Source organism: Grus americana, chromosome 5 (assembly GCF_028858705.1).
Source record: "Grus americana isolate bGruAme1 chromosome 5, bGruAme1.mat, whole genome shotgun sequence".
Classification (NCBI taxonomy): domain Eukaryota; kingdom Metazoa; phylum Chordata; class Aves; order Gruiformes; family Gruidae; genus Grus; species Grus americana.
The window spans coordinates 24,128,761-24,154,418 of NC_072856.1; the positions used below are offsets into that span (position 1 = coordinate 24,128,761).

The window sequence follows — 25,658 nt, forward strand, 5'->3', positions numbered from 1 at the left end:
AAAATAATGTGACACAACAAAGTTGTAGTTTGTTTGTTTTCTCCTCACTTAAATAAAAATACATTTCCTCTTATATGTTATTTGTTCTTATTAATGAAAAGTGACATCTAAAAAAAAAAAAAAAGACAACACACCCACATAAAACTAATTGGGCACTGATTCCCTGTGATATCCCTACAACAAAATTTTCCAGTGGCTACTACAAAGTTAGAGAATACAAGAAAGCTAAATAGAGCATACTGTAAGAAAACATATATGCAGATCTTTTAGGAATTTATTTGCAGATAAAGCTGTGCTGACATCGCTTTCAGGAATGCTCAACCCCTGTAAACTGAGTACTCAGTGCCTCAAAGTAACTCAGTTTTCTAGAAACAGCATGTTGCAGTGAGGTCCTATAGTCACGTACAACAGAGGAACTCCGCAGCATTTTAATGGAGCTATTCTAACTTCTTTCATGTGAGAGTAGAATGAGGTCCCACTGCTTAAGAAGTGCAGTAATACTTTGCATGGACATGCAGCCTTTTTTCTATGGAGAGACTGGTGGATTCCAAGTAATGAAATGAGCTTACAAAAAAGCCCACAGTTCCAGAATTATCTCAGTATTATACCATCTTTTCAAGCACTACACACCAATGTGTTATCTACCTTCAGAAAATGTTCTCTCATCTTGAAATTGTATTTGTCAAAAAATTGAGAGTGGAAGAGCCTCTGGAGGCATGTGGTCAAACACCCCCGTGTTTGACTCTCTCTCTCTCTATACACACACACACACACACACACACACACATATCTATGAAGATTTGTGTACGTATATATCTATATATAAATGTTTACACAGTTCCTAGTTTGGTACCTGAGTGAAAATGACATTTGTTATCTGATTGTAGAGAAAATGTTCCAAACCTCCTTCTCTTAAGAAGATGTGGGGAAAGCTGGGGACACAATCACAACATGTTTTTCAGGAAGGTCTCAGCAAATCTGTTCAACTGCGCATAAACTGCTGAGCATATACCTCTTAAAATCCTTCCTCAGCTTCTCATCCTCTTTTACAAGGCATTGCACTAGAAATCCATATCACTGTGCCCTAACTGGTTCATAACAGACTAATTCTTGTGCAGCCAAGAAAGTTATTCTAGTTTCTCTACCTCTAAAGTGGAAATATGAATACCTACTCCCTAAGGGAGCTCTTCAGCTTAGTTATTTGTAGAATATTTGAAATAGTGAGGTGACAAACCATTAACCTTCATGAATAGTTCAATTATTTCTTTAATTGTAATTGTTTACTTAGCATCGCTATTTCTTATAGGACATATGCTGTTGTGTTTTGTTTTTTAAAGGAAGTATAGAAGCAGGGTAAGCAGGCATAGATACCTACAGATCTTTATTCTTAGAATCTTTCCTTCTTTTACCTCTTAGTTTAGGTTTCTCAGGAATCTTGACAGATATTATTTGTTACACATGCAGGTTTTCCCCAGGATTTTTAGAAAACACTATGCAAGAGAGGAATTGTAGGCATTAAAATGACCTGAGACCCATGTCTCACCCATTTGTGTGTGTGTGTGTGTGTGTATATATATATGTAACCTCTTTATCATAAGTAAAATTAGACCCATGCTGTTTCAGTTCCCCCATATGGAAGCATTAAAATGCTCCCCAGGCAAAAATAATTTTAGTGCAAGTGTACTCACAAAAACATACAGCTTCTTCTGCAGTCTTGGAGATGCCTGAACATCTCGTGCCCACAGTTTTGTCAGTATCCTGTATCACATCATCCATCATAGATACACAAAGCTACAAAGACAACTAAAGAAAAAGGCATCAGGGGCATTGCTTGAGGCTGTGCATTTACTAGCTCAAGCTTTCTGCTTGTTCACTGAACCCATAGACCTTTCATGGCTGACTTGTTTGGGCAACTACCTATGGAAATTAAAAGAAAATGTAGGAAAAAATGTATTTGTGCTTTGTAGGAGATGAATAGACAAAACACCTGCTGTGTTGCCTACCAACAGAAAAGTAAACACAGATATATTTGCAAGCAGTCAGCCTGCATCCACCTCAAGGTCACAGTCTACACATACAGCTTGCACACTTGCTTCAATGAAGAGCTGACCGAGGACCCTGAAGGACAGTAATGGTCTTCTCTCTAGCTGAGTGAGGAGCCTGTCTCCACTCACTAGAGGAAATGAAAAACTGAAAATTATTGGAGATTTTTGTTTTGTTTTGGTGGGGATTTTTCGGTTTCAAATTGGGTTTTGGTTTTTTGGTATTTGTTTTTGGTTTGGTTTTTTTCAGATGCTGTTCTCCCAGTAGCTGTTTTGTAGTTATTTCCAAAAGCTGTCTAGAGGAAGTAAGCTCTGTCTTTACTTCCAGTCCTTTTCCTTCTCTGCTTTCACACTGATGATTGCTTTTTCATCTCTCAGCTGCTCTCTAGACCATAGTATCACCATTCCATCTTTGTTCTCCTGCCCTAATCTCACATATTTTACAGGCTGCAGCCACTTATTCCACTGCAACAGCTTTAAAGTTTATCCTTTTCTTCCTTTCCCTGCATTTCAATTTACGTAATTCCATTCTCAATAATACATCATTATATATTAAGCAAACTCCCCTGATACTCATACACATTTACATTACTTATCTTTTCAGAAAGTCTGTACATCATTTAAGGTGGTATTTCTCATTATTTTCAGAGCTGAATCTAATCTATGACTATATTATTCTGTTTTCTATTTCTGCAATACTTATTTGACTATGGTATGACACAGTCTCTAAATGACAGATTACTGCTTCTGCTAGATAAGGGGATCGATATTTTGCCTTAATTGTAATGATTCTGATGGAGTACTGAGTGTTCTTAGTTGAAGAGAAGCCAGACTGATGAGGCCTCATTAAAAAAATGATACCTGTAAAAAGGCTTCAGTAGTGTCAGTAACTTCATTATTACCTTCATTTGCTCTTGCTGAGTTAGATTTAGATCCAAAAAAATTACACGGTGTTAAACTATGTATAAACTGAAAATGCAACCCAAGTCCTGATATGGAAAGGCTTGACACCTTCATAGATGATAGATGAAAGTTCAAACAAAACAATTTTTTTCTTAAACATCGAGAATGGGAAGCACATAAATTAGATGATTTCTTCATGATGAAAACCATGCATCTATGGCAGTGAGATACACCACTACCTGGGTACTTGACAAGGGCACTAATCATTCTGTACACATCTGCTGTCAGTAAAGGATGTAACCCATTCTTCCTGTTTATTGCACTTCATCTAGTTATCAAAAATCCACAGACTGTAACATCCACTCCTTTGCTAATTAGATTCAGACCCTGCTGATGGGAGCTGCCATTACCTTTTCCACAACTAATATCTATGCTAGTGAATGATGAAATCCAAAGAAAGATACTTTGAAATTTCTGCCCCTCAGCCCTAGTTTCTATCTGCAAACTGTGCCATATGAGGTTCTAGTCAATTCAAGTGCTGATGATCTTAACTTTTATATCTAACTGGAAAAAGGAAATTTAGGATATGCTACAGAAACCACACACATTAAGTCATCAGAAACACTCTTTTAATGGTGGATATCTTAAGTGATTTCACATTTACCGTTATCAGTGCTAACGTCATTCTCTGAGTAGAAAATAGAAACAATTTTCCCTGGCACAAGGCCATGGACAGTTTCCCCACCACCACCCCTTCTTTCTTTTCATTTTAGATGTACAACAGGTGCTTGTGGGAAAACCACTATTCTAACCTAATCATGCTCACTGTGATCAAATGCTAAGAGGCAACTCAGGGAGGAGAATGACAAAACATATTTGCATAGTTTGCACTGCAGATTTTATTTAATTTAGGAAGAAAGGCCTGTGAGGCTTACGGCATTGTCAAAAATTGTAAATATAAAGGCCCCTTTGGTATTTCTTAAAGTGCTAAGTAAAAGGTCCTTTGGATTCAAAGTTAAAGCCAAACTAATGAAGTCAGTCTTCACAGCCTTTCAAGCTGATCCTTGGAGGGAAAGTGTGGTATAAGTAAAGTATACTACCTTGAAAAGAGTTTCAGTTACTTCTTCAGAAGAAACATCTCATTCAGGTCTGGACTTCACCGATTGCATTCAACTGTAACCACACAAGACCTTTGCTGCAAATTCTAAAATAAATATACACACAACATAATAATAATTTTTGCCATTTGGTGGAAAGTGCCAAGCACTTACAAAAAGCACTAGATTACCACCAATTATTTCTTCCAGATTTATACACCTAACATGTAAAAGTATTACATCCATATAATATACATGTGAAGTAGTGTTCAGTGTTTTCTTCTACCTTGGTTGATCCGAATATCTCACTTCAATATATATTCCAAGTGTTTTCTAGAACATGCTGTGATTTAATCATCATACTATCTAAATGCTTTCTAGAACAGACAGACACAGGATTCCTAGACTTGCTAAAAATAACTGTTCATCAAAGCAGAAATGGAGTAAAACAGCTCCAGAAGAAATCACTGAGAAAATCCTTTACCAAAAAAAAAAAAAGTTGTCCTGGTTTTGGTTAGGATAGAGCCAAATAATTTTCACAAGGAGCTGGGAGCGACACAGCCAGGGCAGGTGACCCAAACTAGCCAAAGGGGTATTCTGTACCATATGGCATCATGCTCAGCATAAAAGGAGGCTAGTCAGGGAGGGGCAAGGAGGCTCTGGGAAGGTCTTAGTGTGCGGACTGAGTGTACCTTGGGTTGTGTCATCGGGTAAGCAAACTGCATTGTGTATCACCCATTTTGTATATTCTAAGTACTGTTGTTGTTATTTTCCTCTCCCTTTGCTGTCCCAGTAAACTGTCCTTATCCCAACCCACGAGTTTTACCTTTTTCTTCCAATTTTCCTCCCCATCCCACAGCGGGCAGGGGGAGTGGTGAGCAAGCAGCCATGTGGTGCTCAGCTGTGCGGCTGAACCACAACAACCATTCAGGGTGTTTACCTCAGATGTAGAAGGCTGCATTACGGTGCCCGAGGTGCTGCAAGACACAGCCTGGCCGATCCCTGCCAGCCTGGCCCCAGGAGCCATGGGGAACCCTGGCCCCCAGTGCCCATCCTGCAGGGAGCAGGGCAGGCCAGGACAGGGAGGCAGTAGGTTCAGATGAGATCCTGGATCGCCAGACGAGCCCGTGGTGATAAGGCAGGTCCAGTGAGCAGCCAGGGTCAGCCACAGGCCAGGGCTGGTCAGGGCGGGTCAAGACAGGCAGCAGACCAGCTGTGAGGCAACGGGAACGGGAGCTCCGGTGGGGCCCAGCACTACAGCCTTGGCCTAAAGCAGCTCCTGCAGGACAGGGGTCAGCCAGGCCCAGGCCTCCCCACAGCGCTGCCGGGGGTCTCACCCCAAGGCCACCCGGGGGAAGGGGGCAGCTCCAGGCTGCGCTGCCCTGGGCCTGCTGCCAGACCCTCAGGAGAGGGAACACGCTCAGGGCCCTGGCACTGCTTCCTTTGGGCATCTTACACCTATAAATGTACTGCGCCTATTAGACTACTCAGGGACAGAGATTTCCTTTCTTCACAGGCCCAACTCACTGCCTGCATACATATTTTGAAAAACTCTGCAGAGAACAAAAATTCAAACTTTCAAAAAGTGCTTTGGGTTATTAAGCTAATTACCCCCTCAGAGCTGGGTAAACACACAGATCAGGCAACAACATAGCCATCTACCCTGATCACAGGGAGAAAATAGCCGTCAGAGATAATGGAAAATCTACCACTGAAGACCAGGATACCTCTAGCCATCAATAAAAGATCTTCAAACACACACATTATCTTTGCACCTGGTAATAACAGCATACATGAATCAATATACTGGTGGGGATGCATAAGGTAACCTTAGGAATCAACCTGCAATCCTTGAGTCCAATTTACAGATAATGTTTTATTCTTTTAAGAATATTTAAAACCCTTCAGATAGGAAAATTACTGCTACTGAGGAACTTCAGCCCCTGAAACAGTTTTTCACTCAGTTCACATAATGAATTAATAAAAAAGGGTGCAGATTGCCTATCAGTTCCATTTGATCAGAGAAAGCCCATCACTTATCCTTCTATGCATTCACGTACAGATTTTAGATATTCTCTCCTTTTCCTCTTTTGTTCCCACCCCTTCTTTTCTTCTCCACCCCAAAATCCCTGAGATAAGTTTTCCAGATTTATGCCTCGGTCTCAGAAACATGACAGGTTTAATTTGTCACACAGTCTTTTACATATGTGAGTGCATGTCCTCATATATTGCAATTTTTGCACTGTAATCTAATAAATTATGATAACAAATTACTGAACATATGCAAAATTAAAATGACAAGAACTAAAATATTTTTTATTATTATTTCTCCCAGCATTAGACTTATTGGAATATAGCCCTGACAGTTCTAACTTTCAAAAGAATAACTGAAGTACCTTTCTAGGAAATCAAGCAACCTAAACATGGAGAGTTCTCATGCCCCTGAATTTTTTACCCTCACACAGCCTGTTAGATTCACCTTCTTCCTTATCAGTTTGACACTATCAACATGGATACTAAATATAATTCTCTTCTCTTGCATATACAAAAGCATAACAGTCATATTGTGCACTGTTCAGTAGCTTACCCAACCCTGTCACAGTGGGAAAAGGAGTACCAAGCAAAAAAAGACTACATTCAATGAAGTAAGTGGACTAAGGAAGGGATATAGCCAGGGTTAGGTCAGGCTAGCAGTACGAGCCACGCGCAGTGATGTTGTGCTATATCTTTCCAGCAGTTTCAGGTATTGTTGTCTCAGATTTTGGTCTATAGCTCAGATCACAGCTCATTACCCTCAGGTCTTGTCTGTATTGCTCTGTTTGCAATGGCTTACCCCACTCAGATGGTTTGCCTTAGTCTCAGCTCTTGGCCAAGGCATGGCTGCTATATGTGTCTCTTGGCATATTAGATTTACAGTAATGAAATTTATAGTGCTAAAGAATGCAGTTTTCAAACAGTGATAGCTATTTTTTATTTTTAATGCAAGTTGTCTTCTTTCACTTTGCCATATAAGGTATTGGTATTTGTTTCCACTTTTTATTCCAACACATGAAAGGTTTGTTTTCATAAATTTTACGTAAGCTAGGATTCATGTTAGCTGTAGTGTTTGTTGTGGTGAATGAGCCCATTAGCACTTGTGGATTTGATCTATAACTGCTTGAAGGCTGCTTCCAGGGCAGGAATCAGAACAGTACAGTAATTATGTCTCAGAGCTACCTGCACACTCAAGACAATTTCCAGATCATCAGAGGATAGTTTCTTATAGACGTATTACTTTAAATAGTAGAATTTCAAGTTATTATGGCCAAGTGAGTTTAAATACTGACTGGATTTTGTGCTGTCAGAAATACGGAAGAAATTCTTCCAAATCCATAGTGACAGCTAAGTCAAAATGCTAAGCTATACAGAATATAACCTGAACACAAAGAGAAGCGTGATGATTTTCAGGTTAACAGGTTGTTCTGGAACTGTACTGGGCAGCTAATCACAAACCAACAGAAAAAACACAAAAGTAATCTTTTTACTTTTACTGGCCTCAGAAACTGAGCTGGAGGCTCAACTTGACTGAATGTTACTCTGTGTACTCAATGTATGCAGAGTACTTCATACAATAGAGCATGCCACCTTTCCTGAATGATGCCCAAACTTCTAACTTAGGCATTAATGTTTTGCACTAAGTGAGGGCACTAACACTTAGCACATTTTGACAATGGTTTTATTTGGAAAATGCTAGATTGCATTAATATTCCAACTGTCTCCTTTTCTTGTACATACCCCCAAAGTATCATTAGACAAAGGCAGAGACCAAAAATGAAGTGAAACAAGAAGTTGCTGCTAGCTCTATACTAGCAACACAATTCTTTGCTCCGTAGATTAAAAAAAAAAAAAAAGGTAAGTGCCTTTATTTAAAAAAAACTGAAAAAAAGACATAGATGCATTTTCTAATCTCCTTTATTTGACAAAGGGGGGGGGGGGAGGGGGGGGATAAATAAAAGAATGAGTCACTACACCATGGACTATAAGCCATGAAGGTAAGTGGCTCTGTAGATCAGAAACTAGGGCTGCAAGTCCCAAAATGTGCTGCATCATTTTACAACTAATGTTCTAATCTTAACATTCTCATTTGTCTCCTGATGATATTGCCTAAGGGAACATTCCAGCTACTAAAAATAAATGTAATAAACAGAAGTGTAATAAACTGAGAAAATTGCACCCTTGAGCTTTGGTATTTTATACCCTAGAACCATGTAGTCAACAATTTCAGCTAATATGTTGTGCAATATGCTTTGATCAGCTTGCAGTACCTGCTCTCTCAAACATAGCATAGGCATGATATCCATCCTGATAAACAAACCAATACTTGAGTGATGAAGAAACAAATAACCCATTTTGTTTTGCATGTCCAAGCTGCTCAGATGTGCAGCTTATTTTAATTATTTAATTTATTCATTCTAATGAAGATCAGTATCTGCACTATTTAGCCTTTAATTTCCAACAAGATATTTTGCTGGTTGTGTCATTAAGCATTTTAAGATTGTCTCACTTAGGTACTGGGTGTATCAGAGGAGGTTCAGAAGTATCTTAGGACAAATTATTTGAAAGAGTAAAAACAGGGACAAGAATCAAAAAAGTTTTTCCTCGTGTTCAGATGGAACTTCCTGTGTTCCAGTTTGTGTCCATTGCCCCTTGTCCTGTCACTGGGCACCACTGAAAAGAGTCTGGCCCCTTCCTCTTGACATCCACCCTTAGATATTTATAAGCATTGAAAAGATCCCCTCTCAGTCTTCTCTTCTCCAGGCTAAACAGACCCAGCTCTCTCAGTCTTTCCTCAGAAGAGAGATACTCCAGTCCCCTAATCATCCTTGTAGCCCTCTACTAGACTCTCTCCAGTAGTTCCTTGTCTGTCTTGAACTGGGGAGCCCAGAATGGTCACAGAACTCCAGATGTGGCCTCACCAGGGCAGAGTAGAGGGGGAGGATAACCTCCCTCAACCTGCTAGCCACGCTCTTCTTAATGCACCCCAGGATTCCATTGGCCTTCTTGGCCACAAGAGCACATTGCTGGCTCATGGATAACTTGTTGTCCACCAGGACTCCTAGGTCCTTCTCTGCAGAGCTGCTTCCCAGCAGGTCAAGCCCTAACCTGTACTGGTGCATGGGCTTATTCCTCCCTAGGTGAAGGATCCTACACTTGCCTTTCTTGAATTTCATTTGGTTCCTCTCCACCCAACTCCCTAGTCTGTCCAGGTCTTGCTGAATGGCAGCACAGCCTTCTGGTGTATCAGCCCCTCCTCCCAGTTTTGTATCATCAGCAAACTCGCTGAGGGTATGCTCTGTCCCCTCATCCAAGTCATTGATGAATATGTTGAATAAGATTGGACTCAGTACTGATCCCTGGGGCACACCACTAGCTACAGGCCTCCAACTAGACTCTGTGCCACTTATCACAACCCTCTGAGCCCTGCCATTCAGCCAGTTCTCAATCCACCTCACTGTTCACTCACCTAACCCACACCTTCTAAGCTTGCCTATGAGGATGTTAGAGGAGACAGTGTCAAAAGCCTTGCTGAAGTCGAGGTAGACAACATCCATTGCTCTTCCCTTGTCCACCCAGCCAGTCATGCCATCATAGAAGGCTATCACATTGGTTAAGCATGATTACCCCTTGGTGAATCCATGTTGGCCACCCCTGATAACCTTTTTTTCCTCCACATGCTTAGAGATGACATCCAGAATGAGCTGTTCCATCGCCTTTCCAGGGATGGAGGTAAGGCTGACTGGCCTGTAGTTTCCCAGGTCCTCCTTCTTGCCCTTTTGAAGATCAGAGTGGCTTTCCTCCAGTCCTCAGACACCTCTCCTGTTCTCCATGATCTTTCAAAGTTGATGGAGAGTGGCTTAGCAATAACATCTGCCAGCTCCCTCAGCACTTGTGAGTGCATCCCATCAGGGCCCATGGATTTGTGGATGTCAGTTTTGCCTAAATGTTCTCTAGCCTGATCCTCCTCAAGCAAGGGAAGGTCTTCCTTTCTCCAGACTTTCTCCCTTACCTCCAGGGCCTGGGATTCCTGAGGGCCGGCCTTAGCAGTAAAGACCGAAGGAAAGAAAGCATTTGGTAACTGCACCTTCTCTGTATCCTCCATCACCAGGGCACTCACCTCATTCATCAGTGGGCCCACATTTTCCCTAGTCTTCCTTTTGCTGCTAATGTACTTGAAAAAGCCCTTCTTGTTGTCCTTGACATCCCTTGCCAGATTTAATTCCAAGTGCATCTTAGCCTTCCTTGTTGCATTCCTACATACTCTGACAAATTTCCTATATTCCTCCCAAGGGGCCAGTCCCTTTTTCCACATTCTGTAAACTTCCTTCTTCCCTTTGAATTTTTCCAGGAGCTCTTTGCTCATCCATGCAGGTCTCCTGCCTCCTTTGCTTCTTTTCTTACTCATAGGGGTGCACCAATCTTGAGCTTGGAGGAAGTGGTGCTTGAATATTTACCAGCTCTCTTGGACCCCCCTACCTTCTAGAGCCCTAACCCATGGAATTCTTCCAAGCAGGTCTTTGAAGAGGCCAAAGTTAGCTCTCCTGAAGTCCAGGGTTGTAATCCTACTGATTGCCCTGCTTCTTCCTGAATTCTACCATAGAATCATAGAATCATAGAATGGTTTGGGTTGGAAGGGACCTCAAAGATCATCTAGTTCCAACCCCCCTGCTGTGGGCAGGGACACCCTCCACTAGACCACGTTGCCCAAAGCCCCATCCAACATGGCCTTAAACACTTCCAGGGATGGGGCCTCCACAACCTCTCTGGGCAACCTGTTCCAGGGCCTCACCACCCTCACAGTAAAGAATTTCTTTCTGACATCTAATCTAAATCGACCCTCCTTCAGCTTAAACCCATTACCCCTTGTCCCGTCACTACACTCCCTGATAAACAGTCCCTCACCATCTTTCCTGTAGGCCCCTTCAGGTACTGGAAAGCTGCAATTAGATCTCCCCGGAGCCTTCTCTTCTCCAGGCTGAACAATCCCAACTCTCTCAGCCTGTCCTCATAGGAGAGGTGCTCCAGCCCTCCGATCAGCTTCATGGCCCTCCTCTGGACTCTCTCCAACAGCTCCATGTCTCTCTTGTACTGGGGCCCCCAGAGCTGGACACAGTACTCCAGGTGGGGTCTCACCAGAGCCAAGGGGCAGGATCACCTCCCTCGACCTGCTGGTCACACCTCTTTTCATGCAGCCCAGGACACGGTTGGCTTTCTGGGCTGCAAGCGCACACTGCCGGCTCATGTTGAGCTTCTCATCAATCAGTACCCCCAAGTGCTTCTCCTCGGGGCTGCTTTCAATCCATTCCCTGCCCAGCCTGTAGTTGTGCTTGGGATTGCGCCGACCCACGTGCAGGACCTTGCACTTGGCCTTGTTGAACTTCTTGTGGTTCACACGGGCCCACCTCTCCAGCCTGTCAAGGTCCCTCTGGATGGCATCCCTTCCCTCCAGCGTGTTGACCACACCACACAGCTTGGTGTCGTCAGCAAACTTGCTGAGGGTGCACTTGATCCCACTGTCCATGTCTCCGACAAAGATGTTGAACAGTGCCAGTGCCAGTACCGACCCCTGAGGAACGTCACTCGTCACTGTTCTCCACTTGGACATTGAGCCATTGACCACAACTCTGAGTGCGACCATCCAGCCAATTCCTTATCCACTGAGTGGTCCATCCATCGAATCCATGTCTCTCCAATTTAGAGACAAGGATGTCATGCGGGACAGTGTCAAATGCCTTGCAGAAGTCCAGGTAGATGACGTCAGCTGCCCTTCCCTTATCCACCGACGCTGTAACCCCATCATAGAAGGCCACCAAGTTTGTCAGGCACGATTTGCCCCTAGTGAAGCTGTGTTGGCTGTCACCAATCACGTCCTTATTTTCCATGTGCCTGAGCATAGTCTCCAGGAGGGCCTGCTCCGTAATCTTGCCATCTCATGGTCACTGCAGCCAAGGCTGCCCCCAACCTTCACATCACCAGCCAGTCCTTCTTTGTTAGTACAAGTTCCAGCATCATCCTCCTCGTTGGCTCCTCCACAACTCGTGTCAAAAAGTTATCATCAGTGCTCTGCAGGAACCTCCTGGACTGCATGCCTGGCTTTGTTGCCTTTCCAGCAAGTATCAGGGTGGTTGAAGTCCCCCATGAGGACCAGGGGCTGTGATCGTGAGGCTACTTCTAGCTGTCTGTAGAAGGCCTTATCAACTTCCTCTTCCTGATTAAACACTCACAACAGTGTCACCCATATCAGCCTGCCCTTTCATTCTTACCCATAAGCTCTTGACTCATTCTCCATCCATGCCTAGGTGGAGCTTGATATGTTCCAGTTGCTTTCTCACATAAAGAGCAACTCCACCACCTCGCCTTGCTGTCCTGTCTTTCCTAAAAAGTATGTAGCCATCCATGACAGCATTCCAGGCATACGAGCTATCCCACCATGTCTCTGTAATTGCAGTGAGATCATGGCCCTGCAACAGCACACAGATCTCTAGTTCTTCCTGTTTATTCCCCATGCTGCATATGTGGGTGTACAGGAATTTCAGAGAAGTAATCGAGCATGCAGGTTTCCTGAAGGGGTGCAAGAGAGTCCACCATAGCTGTACACACCGTTGAGGTGGTTGGCTTTCTGGGGCTTGTCTTGGGAGACAGCTAAGGAACATTTGTGTCTGCTCTGGTTGGCCTGACTTATTCCCTGTGATGGCTGAGCAGTGCCACTTTGGACCCTATCTCCCCCCACCCCAAGTCCTTCGGTTTAAAGCCCACTTCACCAAGTTGGCCAGCCTGCTGCCAAAGATTCCCTTATCTCTTCTAGACAGGTGGATCCCATCCCTCCCTAAGAGGTTATACTCATCAAAGACTGTCCCATTGTCATAAAAGCCAAAACCCTCCCGACGGCACCAGTCACATAGCCAGGAGTTGATATGCATTATCAACTGCATTTCTTAAGGTAGTCAAACTCAACACACAGAGAACAGATTCAACAACGAAAGCAGCCAAAAGCATGACAGTAAGCAATGATCTGCCTTTAGTCCATACTTGTCCCTTTCTCTAGTACCTTTGTTTCCTGATGGTGACCCAGTGGTCACAAAAAACCTCATGAAAATTCTGTTCCACAAGACAGGTCACTATTTTTAACAAAATGGATATTTTAAAAGACTACTTACAAATCAGCTATCAGTTTTGATTTGCCGCCCAATTTCCAAAGGTAGAACATCTGAGTCCTGTTTTGTTTTCAGTGAAATTCTAAGCTTGCTAACAGAGCCCCACTTAATTTCTGTGCCTACTGAAAGTTGAGAGGCTTCTCTCACTCTTTCTTTTCTGCTTATGTATCATGCAAGAGAGGACATCGTTTGAATGTGAAAAATGCTTTCGTAATATTCTAAGGAGGCCCCAAAAAGATGCCTGTATTTTAAACTCTGTTTCCTCGCTCTCCATTTAACCATTAGGTCACAAAGCATGATGAGCTGTCTTTCAGAGACAGCAGTTCTCCTATCATTCTTCATCACATATCTGCATTCATAACGATCATCAAACCACAGCAAGGGATAGCTGCTCCCTAAGTGACGAGGAGACATGAGCCAAGTGTGATAAAAAGGTCAGCAGGGCAGGGACCCCTCAGAGAGGGAAAAAAATCCAGACATCGTGACCAGGTTCAACCAAGAGTGCAGATCATCAGGAAAGTTCATAGCAATAAGGCAGGTCTGAGATGAAGTCAGGAAAATAATGTGCAGGTCAGGAGCAGTTAAGGGTAATCAGGGTGAGATACTGTCCAGAGATCACTGAGCAGGTTCAGAGGGACAAGACAGATCAAGCCAGGAAGTCAGTCCATGGGTTAGGGCCCAGATCAACAGGGTTCATGGCTAGGCACAGACATGGTTAAGCCAGCTAGCAACCAACACTCCTACAGCATAGCTCAGAAACTGAAGAATCAGGGCTGAGCTTAAATGGAGCCCTTGGGCCTATGGACAGGGATATGGATGGAGGCCCCAGGTGAGACTGAGCAGGGCTGTTAGAGCTATTAGTGCACTCAAGGGCCTGACTTGGACATTCTTGGTCACCTGCTCATGGTTTGAAGATAACCTAACAATTACAGTTACAGTTTCAATTACAATAATTACACAGCTATTCTGCCAATGCAAAAGAGATACTCCAGTATAGGCAACCCTCACTGGGAAAGTTTCCCTGGAGTTTCTTGAAACAGCAGTGAAGATATAGATACACTTTTACTTATCTTTACCACTCACAGAAGAACAACATCAGGACAATATTCAATTAAATCTGAAAGTGGGATTTTTTAGAAAAGCTTTAAAAAAAAAAATTAAAACATAAAGCACCTTTAATCTATACTTCTAGCTGTGCTAAGATAACACAGAAAACAGGAGCTTAGTAGAATTCAGATAAGCATTAGACTTAATAGGCTTAATGAGAACATGTGAAATAATAGAATAATTTTTGAGATACAAATCCTTGAGCTCCAAGGTGTACATCAACCACGAAATAAGAGAAACTAAAAAGTTCATTCCATTATGATCTATTTTTCAGAATAGTCATGATCAGAAATGAGAACTTGAACACAGGTTTGATCCAGTGTTAATTCTTGCCTTTATTTATTTACTTTTATTATGGCTTTATGTACATATAAGCTATCAGGACAAATTCTAACCTAAACGTGTATGTATAGCTCTTTTGATTTTCAACCTTAACCAGAAATTAGTTCATCTTATGCACCTACATACTTCCCTGGTTTTGTGTATATTAAAATGAAATATTTTATAAAAAAATACAAGAGTGAAGAAAAGTTTCTGCTGAAGTTTAGAAATCAAAAAGTATAGCAGGACACAGACAATTCTGTGCATACACAAAATATTAATGCAATTAAAGATGAAGCCTGAGCCTTGGAAATAGAAATAAGAATTCTTGGTTTCTTGTTGGAAGAGACACTTGTAGTTCATAGCTCGTAGAGGAAAATTCATTATAGAACCAGGATAGATCTTCTTTACTGGTCCTTATTCCTTATCCCAGGATTTTGCAAAACATTTTGTGAACCAAATGAAGCCTCACAGCACTTCCTCTGAAATAAAAATGACATTCCTCACTTGATGGGTAGACTGAAGCACTGTGAAGTGAAGGCACTTGCTTATGAAAGACAACTGACTGGAAAAGTTGTACAGTGGTAAGATTTTGCCTTGGATTTAGCATACCTGGATCCAAATTTCTCCTCTATATAGTTACCTAAGTCAAAGAGTAAAAGGTCAGTCAAAGTTCCCATCACATGTGTGCCAAGCACAGCAGTAAAGCCCTGTGGACACTGCTGATGTTTCTGAAAATTCTGAGTATTGTTCTATTATGTCAGAACTGAGGCCATTCACATTTCTTTCATGCCTAAACCTGAAATGCACGGATGAGGTATTTTCTTCAGTGTACGATCTATGATGCCCAAAATAATAAGCAAATGCTTTCCTAAGAAATACCTACAGAATTAAAGTCAAAAGAAAATACAGTTGTGTTCACCTGTTTCATGCTAAAGTTTGTCCAGAAGAGGAGCTTTGCCTCTTTAACCTTTGCTTGGCATGTAGGAGGTTTGGGTTTGTGCCTCTTCTTCCTCTTGTCTCTTTTCAGAGAAACCAAAGAGCCCTCTTCAGTTTGTAACAACTTATTTCCAATAGAAACTGCTCTCATACCGGAGGGCTTTTATAGTTCCCCTCTCATACTTACTGTCATCATAACTACAGATACTCTCCAGATAGTGCATATATATAAACCCGACAGCTCTGATGCCTAACTTGGTTGCTAGTCCAAGTCAGGAATTTCCCTTTGTGGATCTAGTGTTCAGCCTGTGTCTTATTTTCTCATTTTTGCAATAGCATTAATAACACCTTTCTAGTTCACAGTATAATGAATATGTTAAAGATTGTGAGGGACGTAGGTCCCAGAGAAATTAGGGCAGACGATAAATCAGGGTTGGATTAGGATTCAGCAAAGCATATGTAGACTCCAAATGATCAACTTTCAACCATTATCTTACTCTCACCTTTCTCCCTACAAAACAGAAAATCTTGTAATTTTCAACAAGCTGATTAAGATCAGGGAATCATGAAATGCTCAACCTTAGGAAGCTAACAGGTGCCTGGATTGGGCTGCAAAATGCCATAACAAAGTGGTCCTGATCCTGTGTTGACTTCAGCAACAGCCTATGTGGTTGGACTTTTAATCAGCTTCTCGACTCATTTCACAATCCAGACCCTTGCAGAGAAACACACCTCATACTTTCTTGACACACCTCTCATAAACTGTTGAAATAGATAGTTCTGAAGAAATGGCATTAGATTTTATTTATGTTTCCATACTTGGAGTTAAGCTTTCTCAGAGCCGGCCTCTTAACTATAAGAAACAAGAAGTCTATGTTTTTGCAACACATTTGCACAAAGCGCCCCTTAATGGCCTGCCAGCCTCCACACTAAACTGACAGTCTTATTTGCATAAGTAGAGAAGCAGGAAGTGCAAGGAGACAGATGGGTGAATATTAATTAATGTTTATAAGGCTGGGGAAAAAAAGTAATTTGAAATTTCTAAATCCCACTTCCCAAACAACCTTGTCTTATTTACATTATCATGTAATGCTAGCAGACAGAATGTACTAAATGCATAAGGAGCTACAAGCTTAACGTTAAGTATTTCTCGAAAGATAAGCACAGAGAAATGCACAGCTAAGACTATTCCAATTCAGCTCTCCAGATACAGGCAGAGGGCAAAAGTAATTTCTTACATGGTGGAAGCATCTTATAAACAGAAAACTATGTTATTTAACCTTGCTATTAGGTGGAGATCCCAACCAAAACTCACCAAAAAATTTAACTGTAATGCTATTACTGAAAATCAGATTTGATTCCTGATTAGGTACCACAGGTGTAGCTACAAATAGTAAAGGCTAGGATGTCAATGTAAAGTCTTATATTGTCCATGGTTTCCAAAATGCAAACTACATATTGTATACTATCTTTATGGCAAACAGTTACCACTACTGTGAAGCTCTTTCTCACTGCCAGATTAAGCACACCACAGCAGCTGTGATGCTGAATGTACTCCATACGTTATCTCAGAGCACAGCTGCTTCAAGATCAGGTAAAACCAAACATTGCATCTACTTTAGTTCTGAAAACTGAAGTATGTCCCCACTGAACGTGGCTAGCATGTTATTGAATGTATACTGCTAGGAATCTGGCTGTGTTTTCTCTACCAAATCAGTACATGTATGACTACATTAATTCTGTCCATATACAGCATCTACTGTGCTAGTATATGCACTAGATATTGGCACACTGATGTTTTGCTGATATTACTGCATTCTGGTACAACTTTTTGTAAGCCTTCATTAAATACCTACTTATCATACTTCAGTATGAAAAGGGCAGCTTTTGCATGATTTGAGGATGATGGCAGTATAATAAGTCAGATGAAAGAACAGCCTTGAAACAGGAATAGATTTTTCACTATTTTCAAGCTTCATTTCCTTTTCAGGTAGGAAGATTAGGATCTAAAACTGTATAACTGGATAAAAAAAAAAGTTATGTCACTGATATGCAATAGGATGCTATTTTATTCACATCCAGTAGCAACTCAATGGACCTGTTCACATGTAGATGAGTAAAGTCTAAAGTTCTATTAATTTTGCTGTGAATTCATTCACAGTGTGAGTGGTAATGACTCTGAAAAGTTGAGAAAAATATATTAACAGCTGTAGAAACATTTGCAGATCATTTTTCAATTATAGCTTTTAGTATATGAACAAAAATGCCTTCTGTTAATTAGCATACACTTTACACTCATGTAGCATCTTTCTTCTAGAAAGATCCCAAAGTATCATATACAAGTCAGTTCATAAACAGAAGAAAGGCAACCACAACTGGGACAAAACACACAAGATCATTAAGGAGCCACACCACTTCCACTGAGCTGATCTGGCACTGCTTTTAATAAAAGTAAATAATAAAGGTAGGATCAAGCCAAAAAAAAAAAAAAAAGAAAAAAGAAAAAAAAAGGAAAAAAGGGAAAAAAAGGAGAAGAGAAGGAGAAGGAGAAGGACAAAGACAAGGACAAGGACAAGGACAAGAAGGAGGAAAGCCACAATTTTTTAGTTAGGTAGATCATTAACCTCAGGGAAATTGACAGAATTTTTCTGAAGTCGCAGTAACCATTTAAAAATTGGAATTCTATCTGTATTTCATGATTACTGTTCTTGACAAAAAAATTCCTGGGCAAAAGTTTTTAGAAATACCTTCTTATTTAACATTCTTCCTCTCCTTTTCGCTATAACCATCACTTTTTCATTACACTAAAATTGTAACCTCCCTCTGAAAAGAATAGGGAATTGTTTTATCTTGAATGAATGTATACAGAAATAAAAATATCTCTCTGTGTGTGCATGTATTCTTGCCTGGTCTATGCACATAACCTTTAGGCTTATACTCCAATTCAACTAGTAAAAAAATAAAACAGGAAAAAATAATTTAGACATTAATTCTACTATTGAAGCACAGTAGATTTCCTGAAATCACAGTCTTTATTGAAGTGGAAAACTATTAAGCTTCATCCACTATTTTAGTCAAGGAGCAGATGAGTTCCTAGATGGCTGCACAGCTTCCCATTCTAGTGCAACAGCATCTCTCTCCCAAATATCTAGGAGAACATGGAGAACTGACTACCCAAACCTGTGCACCCAGGAAACATGGTCTCTGAGAAATCTCACAAAAAGTTTCAGCTGTGATTTCTTGAAAGTTCATTGACCTGAAAGTGATTTCATGAAACAGTTTCAATTTCAGTCTATGGAAGTTCCCAGCCACAAAATGATTATAGAAGTCTAAATGATGAACCAACAAATGCCACTAGTTTAAACACCCAGCTTTTCCTGAGTTCCAGGCCCATGGATGCTGGTTTACAGTATAAAATTTCAGATAGAAATTATAATTTAAGGAAAGAGGAATAGATTTTGTAAACATTTTCTAACACTAAGCATCTTTAACCTTTAAAACACATAGGACTTTTACTCATCCAGATAAAATACTAACTACTTATGCACTATTTCTCGCCTTAGATTCCCTACTGCCCTTTAGCTGTCTACAGTATTGTGGTAGCCATCCTTACTTCATTCACACATTCTCAGACCAAGAAGTCTCCTCTAACCTTTGTAGTCTCTGTTTTTAGCTGTATTTAATCCTACTCTCAACACACCTCCTTTCCTCCCTTTTGTTCCTTCATTTTTTTCTCTTGGCTAGCTCAGCAAACCTTCTCTGCTGGACTTTCAGATTCCTATGTCAACAACTCCATCTCTCCATTTTTTTGTAAGACTCTCTTTACCCCTTAAAACAGTAACTCTCTGCACTTAGGCTGGATAAAAATAGTTGGCATACAGCCGTGCCATTGTTCCATTTAGGCAAACAGACCTTTGGGTTTCAATACTCTTCAATGGTCCTCCAACCTCCAGAGTATGTAGCCTGTTTTCTGACTTCTGAATATAAGACAAGGGGCAAGAATATGGGAAAATAATAACAGTGGATTGAACATACAGTCTCAGAATTCACAAACTGTTCACAGATTGATTCCCAAGTCATGACATATATCTAAATCTCAATATAGAGAAAGGATGATGCAGAACAAAAATATTATTAATTTTTTTGTACTTTTGCTTTATATACAGAAAAAAAAAAGCCGAGACAATTAATTTCAGACTTTTGAAAGCCGTTGTACTTACTATAAAGGTTATATGGCAGGGGTCATTTATACTTTATTAAATTTCAAGCTCCTCAGAAGATAATAGCTGAGCTATATACCCTCCCCAGATGAGCTAATTGGTGTTATAATGGAATCAGATATCACTCAGATATCACTCACTCCAGGAGCACTAGCAGAGTCAGGTTTTTGTGTGAACTGTTTCTTATAATAATATAGAGAAGATGATAGAGATTTTACAGAGTGGGCAGAAAAACTAGAGAGAAGAGTGGAGGTGGTAAAGCGAAAGTTAGAGATAGGAATAAATTCCAAATTGCCATTCATTCACTGGAGTACAAATGCGGCTGACCTACTATCGGGAAGATTATCAGGTGTTTATTTGTCTCATATGTAATAAATCACACATAAAAGAAGGTTTTGCATATGCCTCAGAAGGCACTGCAGCTGAATTGATCCCCTAGCAGCTGTAGCACCTGTGAGTACAAATCACAGGATGCTCAGTGAGGCTGGGATTTGAAATTCAGCTGGAACTGTTCAGAAAAGAACAGTCTAGTCTGCTCTGAGCTGTATTAATGTGCACGTGTAGTATGAGGTAAGAGGAGGGACGGGGAACAAAAAAGGATTAAGAATGAAAATAAAATCAAGACAGAGTGTTACAGAGTTTAACCCCAAAATGCTGGAATGGGGGGTTAATCCAAACCACACAGAGAGGAGCTGCCTCTCCCTCTGTATTTCCTGATAATAAACTTAGAAGAGGACTTTGATTAACCGTAGTGTTATACCCTTTATTACAATTGAATCTGGGATGCTTATTTTAAGCCTTCTTTCGGATTGCTCGCTATATGATTAACAGAGAAGCTGGAGAATGTGAGCGCATCATTTGATGAGATAGCTGGGAATGACAACTCCTGGATCATATTTCACCATTTATCACAAGTGCTGGACAATCATATATGTAAATTTATAAAAGAGGACACAACACATAATTTGAGAGTATCCAGAATTATCCTATAGCCATGTATAATTTAAGGATTATGTCTGATACCTCTCAGATACATTTGTTAGACAAACAGAGGTAAAATAAAAAAATAAGACAGCATACATTGCTAAGAGGCTTTTGAAGCCAACTTTATTATTAACAGCTAGAAAATATTAGAAAATCCTGAGCTGAAAGCTGCAACAAGAAAACAAATAGTTATTTTCTATCCAACTCCCCAAGAGGTGCTGAGCCTGCAGATTCTGGTATTGGTATAACTTGAGGGTGGCTTTTGAACAGATTGCACCATTTGCTTTCTCATTACAGAGGCAATCTAAAGAACTACTGTCATCTAGAAAGAGCAGGAAATTTTGAGCCTTTAAGCATTCAACTTTGTTCCAGCCCAGAGGTGAAAGCATATTTGAAGGTAAAATAATAAATGTTGTACACACAGCCCTTAGGTACCTTAAAGGAATAAAAGTTTCTATATGAAAGTAAGGGATTATTTTGCTTGTCTGAAATGAGCTAAGGAAGATAATGACTGGTCCCATTTAGAAAATAAGTTGCGAACAATTGAGAGAGGCTTTGGATCATGTGAGTTCTAATGCTTCTGCTATTACATCCTTTTATGATTGAAGCACTACTTTTTGATGAAGCTTTTTCTTCTAAATGACACCATTGAAGACGTTAATGAAGCAGGAGACCTAGTGAGTTAAATTAACATTTTTAACTTTCAAGAGTTACCCTGATTAATATTAATTAGGACACAGAAAGTATAATAGCTAACACTAAAGTATCTAGAATAACACAATATTTAGTGGTTGTTTATTTGATTGACTGTGAGGCAAAGAAACATTGGGAAAATATCTCTTTGTTTATTCCCAGTTAATATGCATTATGCCAAATTTTGGTTGCTTCTCTATTCCAAACATCAGCTGCCTCAGCCTGCTGTATAGCTAAAGGTGACCGATTAACATTAAAATTCATTTTCCCTGCCCTCAGACAAAACAAAACAAAAAACAATGAAAAAAATCCACAGCAAAAAAAAGGCGGGGGGGGGGGGGAGAAAATACTAAAGGAATATATGACTAGTCCAAATTACAAAATGATTTGTAGAGGACAGATCTAAATCTGTTCACACAGATATGCACAACTGGTGATCTTCTGAAAACTAAGCTAAATTGGGGAATGATTACGAAACACTTCTTGTGAAACAAAAGGAGGTAAAAACATTATCAGAGACTTTGTCACTGGATTTTTCCTTTGACAGTGCCATCTCCACAGTAATTCCCTTGTCAAGCCTTAATGCGGTAGGGTATTTTCTACACTAATATTCATGGCAACTACTGCAGACTAAGACTTCCTCTCCAGAACCTCATATTTTGTTCAGCAGCTCTTGTACTGGCCCTGAAAACCCAGCTGATGACAGCCTCATGTGTGCAGAATACCACAAGAGGATTTCGATAGGATTCTATTGGAGTTTCTATCCCTTCTCTTCTTCTCTTTGCATGACCATCTGCTACTGATCACTAAAAAGTCAAATTACTTTGGTCTTCTCCAGAAGGACATTTTCATTGATTACATACTTAAATTAGGTTCCCTTCACTCAATTCACTGTCATTTGCATTAACATCACACTGCTTATTTGGGGAAAAGGTGCTTTTCCAAATGTCTTTTAATCAGGAACTCATAGGGTTACATATAGTTTCTGTTCATTACTGTGCAACTGCTCTGCTGAAAAATAGGAGACATTATAAAGAAGATTTTGAAATTTTGCTTAGAGAAGAATAAAAATGGTGTCTCATGGTATCCGTGAGAGGAGACACACACATGAATGCAAAAAAATACTGCTTGAGATGAAGTTTTAAAAGGCTTTTGTATACTTCTGTAAACTTATCGATCTCAACTGTATAAGGAACCAAACTGCTGATGTGAGGAAACACTTATCTGTACTTAACTGAAAAACAGTTGTGGAATTTTCTTTATGATTATTGTTGACTCACTCAAACTATTAATTGGGAGGGTTGGTCCTCAGCAAGCTCTTATTTAATGTTTCAGAAAACCTATTCTGAATTTAATTTGGATTTACAGGTTAGAAAAAAATTAAGAAATTTTATTTTTTGTCTCAATTTAAAATAAGGTACTATGTTAAAATTTTGAAAATTGTTATAAAATGGAAGAAAAGCATTCATTAAATGCATCTTGTTTGCCTTGCATTCTTATAAGCACCTGATTAAATTCCTATACAGATCTTAATTATAATTTTCATTCTCTTAATGACCACTTGCTTATTTAATGCATTAAATTGAATTTTATCTCCTTTTGTACCACTTGTTTTATATGTATCCTGTGTTGCACCTCATCCAAAATACCTCTAAAGACTGATAACACGTATGAATTTTTAGAGTTGACTGACATTGTCCTCACATTCTAAACCTAACCCAAACAATTCCCACTTCCAAGCCATGAATGAAAATATTCACCAATAATAAATAACTGAAATCATATTTATTTGTCCAATTACTGTAACACCAAATCTTTAATAGTAAATACTACAAAAATGCAAAACCTAGGAAATCATAATACCTGCTGCATAGCATTAGCAATTTAAGACCACAGAAACACAGAACGGGAGGACACATTCATATACACACATTTGCATATACAATTTTTACACTTGTATGTATACACACATACATGCTATGTTTTAAATACATTGGATAGATCTGTTGCCATCATTATAAAACTTCTGTATCTCAGGAAAATTCAAATAAGCTGATATTCAAACTTAGAGATTATAGTGAGCCAACCAATCACTATTTTAATATACAGAATTCTACCTTATCTTTGTTATATTTCAAAATGTTTTCCCATTATGCTTTGAAGATAAAAAATAAAGAGGGAAAACATTATGTGATTGCGTCTAAATTTTGAGGAGGATCCAATGGAGATGTCAAACTAAAAACCAAAAATTATTTTACCTACAAAAATTTCTAGACCAATTCTATATACTGAATGTCAGTCATACAAAACAGGGAAATTCTAGAAAATATCAATATATTTGATTTGTTGCATGGTTAGAGGATTGTCTTTTTTATTTATCTGCTGTTTTCTGAAATTTAGGTTGCACTTGGTGTACATCTGCATATTTTTACTCTACAATCCTAATTACTAGATGTTTTTAGCAGATAGGAGACTTACATTCACCTCCATGACTGCAATTCTAAGGGAAACCAATAAATACCCTAAGATTTTCAAGACTGAGAGATTTCACAAGACACAGTGTGACTGCCACAAAGCAAATCACTATCCTGACTAGGCTACATTTTGTGCAGCCTTAAACCCCTGAAGTAGTGAAAAGCAAGCAAGAGCACACACGAGGTCAAAGTGTGAAACACACGCTAGCGTCATCGCCCCGCGCTGCCTACACCGGTAGGTGTCACCCCGCGCTGCTACCTACTGGTCCGCCGCGGCCGGCACACTTCAATACCTACACACCCGCTGCTCTTGACGACCTGTACAAACCCACAGTAAACTCCTTTTTCGCATGAAATGGGATGGAAATAAACGCTCACCACATTTTAAGTGAGAAATAAAATTAATAAATTGATGGTAAAAGCTAAAAGCACTGCAGCCAAAATGATCACTGTCCATTCAGACTGAAGCCCTCCATTCCCACTATATCTACTCAGCTTGACAAATTGTTTTCCCTTCCTAGGTAACCCACAGATTTAATTTTGGTTGGAACATTCAGTTAGCACTCAGGTCCTTCACTCACCCATCCCTCCCTGATTACAAGATTACCATTTTTAGTTTCAAGACTAACTTCTCATATGAAGCTTGTCTGAGCATACTACTTAAATGCTGTCCACTTAAATTTTGTAGGTCCATTGTCCACTTAAGGCTACTGCAACTCTATCAAAAGCAAGGGCATCTTCCAGTTGGGGTACAGTGCAAGGACCTGATACACAGCTTTTACCCCAGGCCATTCTCACTCCTTACATGACCCTACCAGAGCCTCTTGGAGACACTTCCAAGTCAAACCCACTCCTCCCTCCAGGATTGCAGAAAATAGAAATCACAGTCTAGGGTGAATCCAGACAGCGTACATTGTATTTCTTTTGTGAAATAAAAATAACCTGTTGTTGTTATTACTAGCACTTCTGAATTGCCAGGCATGGTCTTTATCAAGAGCTTTATAATTTCCTACCTGCCTATTATATGGGTTTTTTTCCTTTGAGCAGGAAGAATTCTCAGGGGGAAGGGAAACTCCGTTCTGATACATGCATCAGATATTGAAAATTATGAACATCTAGACTATGCAATTATAGAAGCACAATACTTTGCACGTACAAGCAGCTGTTACTGTTTGCATATGCAAATTCTAAGTAAGAGCCCCACAAGCACCATTTTTATCTGCTCTGTCTACTGGGATGAGTGGGTCCTGGGAACACATGTGAAGAGATACAGATGTTCTGGGAGTGCAATAGCTTCTCTGAAGCTTTACTTTTTTTTACCTGTCTTTGTTTATGGTGCTTGAAAGTAAATTTCTCACGTAGCAAAGTTCTTCCTTTCTGGCTGGCCCTTTATACTGGGCTCACACAATTACCATTTTAATTTGTACAAACAAAATGTAGAGAATATATTATGTCTTTATCCAATTGCCTTTCTCTCAGTGAAGAATTAATATTGTAGAAACTTCCTTCAGCAGCTTGTAAGTCCACATATACTGAGAAACCAAACCTACACTGGAAAAAGAAGGGCTTTTTTGAGAAAACTATTTCTCATTGATTCCTGTGAATCTTTGCTAAGGTGGTTTGGCCATTCCTGTAACACACAAAAAGAGACAAAATTCCACAACTATAATGTGCCACAGAAGGAGAA

The 25,658-nt window shown here is 40.1% G+C and overlaps 1 protein-coding gene across 10 annotated transcripts in view; it reads right to left on the bottom strand.

Annotated features, from left to right (window-relative positions):
* LRRC4C (leucine rich repeat containing 4C) overlaps positions 1-25,658 on the bottom strand; it is a 564,871-nt gene that overhangs the window by 201,461 nt on the left and 337,752 nt on the right. For 7 of the 10 annotated variants that reach the window (XM_054828446.1, XM_054828456.1, XM_054828445.1 and 4 more), the window contains one exon: positions 4,046-4,149. The exons of the other annotated variants lie outside the window; for them this stretch is intronic. The gene's annotated coding sequence lies outside the window, so the exon portion shown is untranslated. The remainder of the gene's footprint in view (positions 1-4,045; positions 4,150-25,658) is intronic. 10 annotated transcript variants of the gene reach the window in all.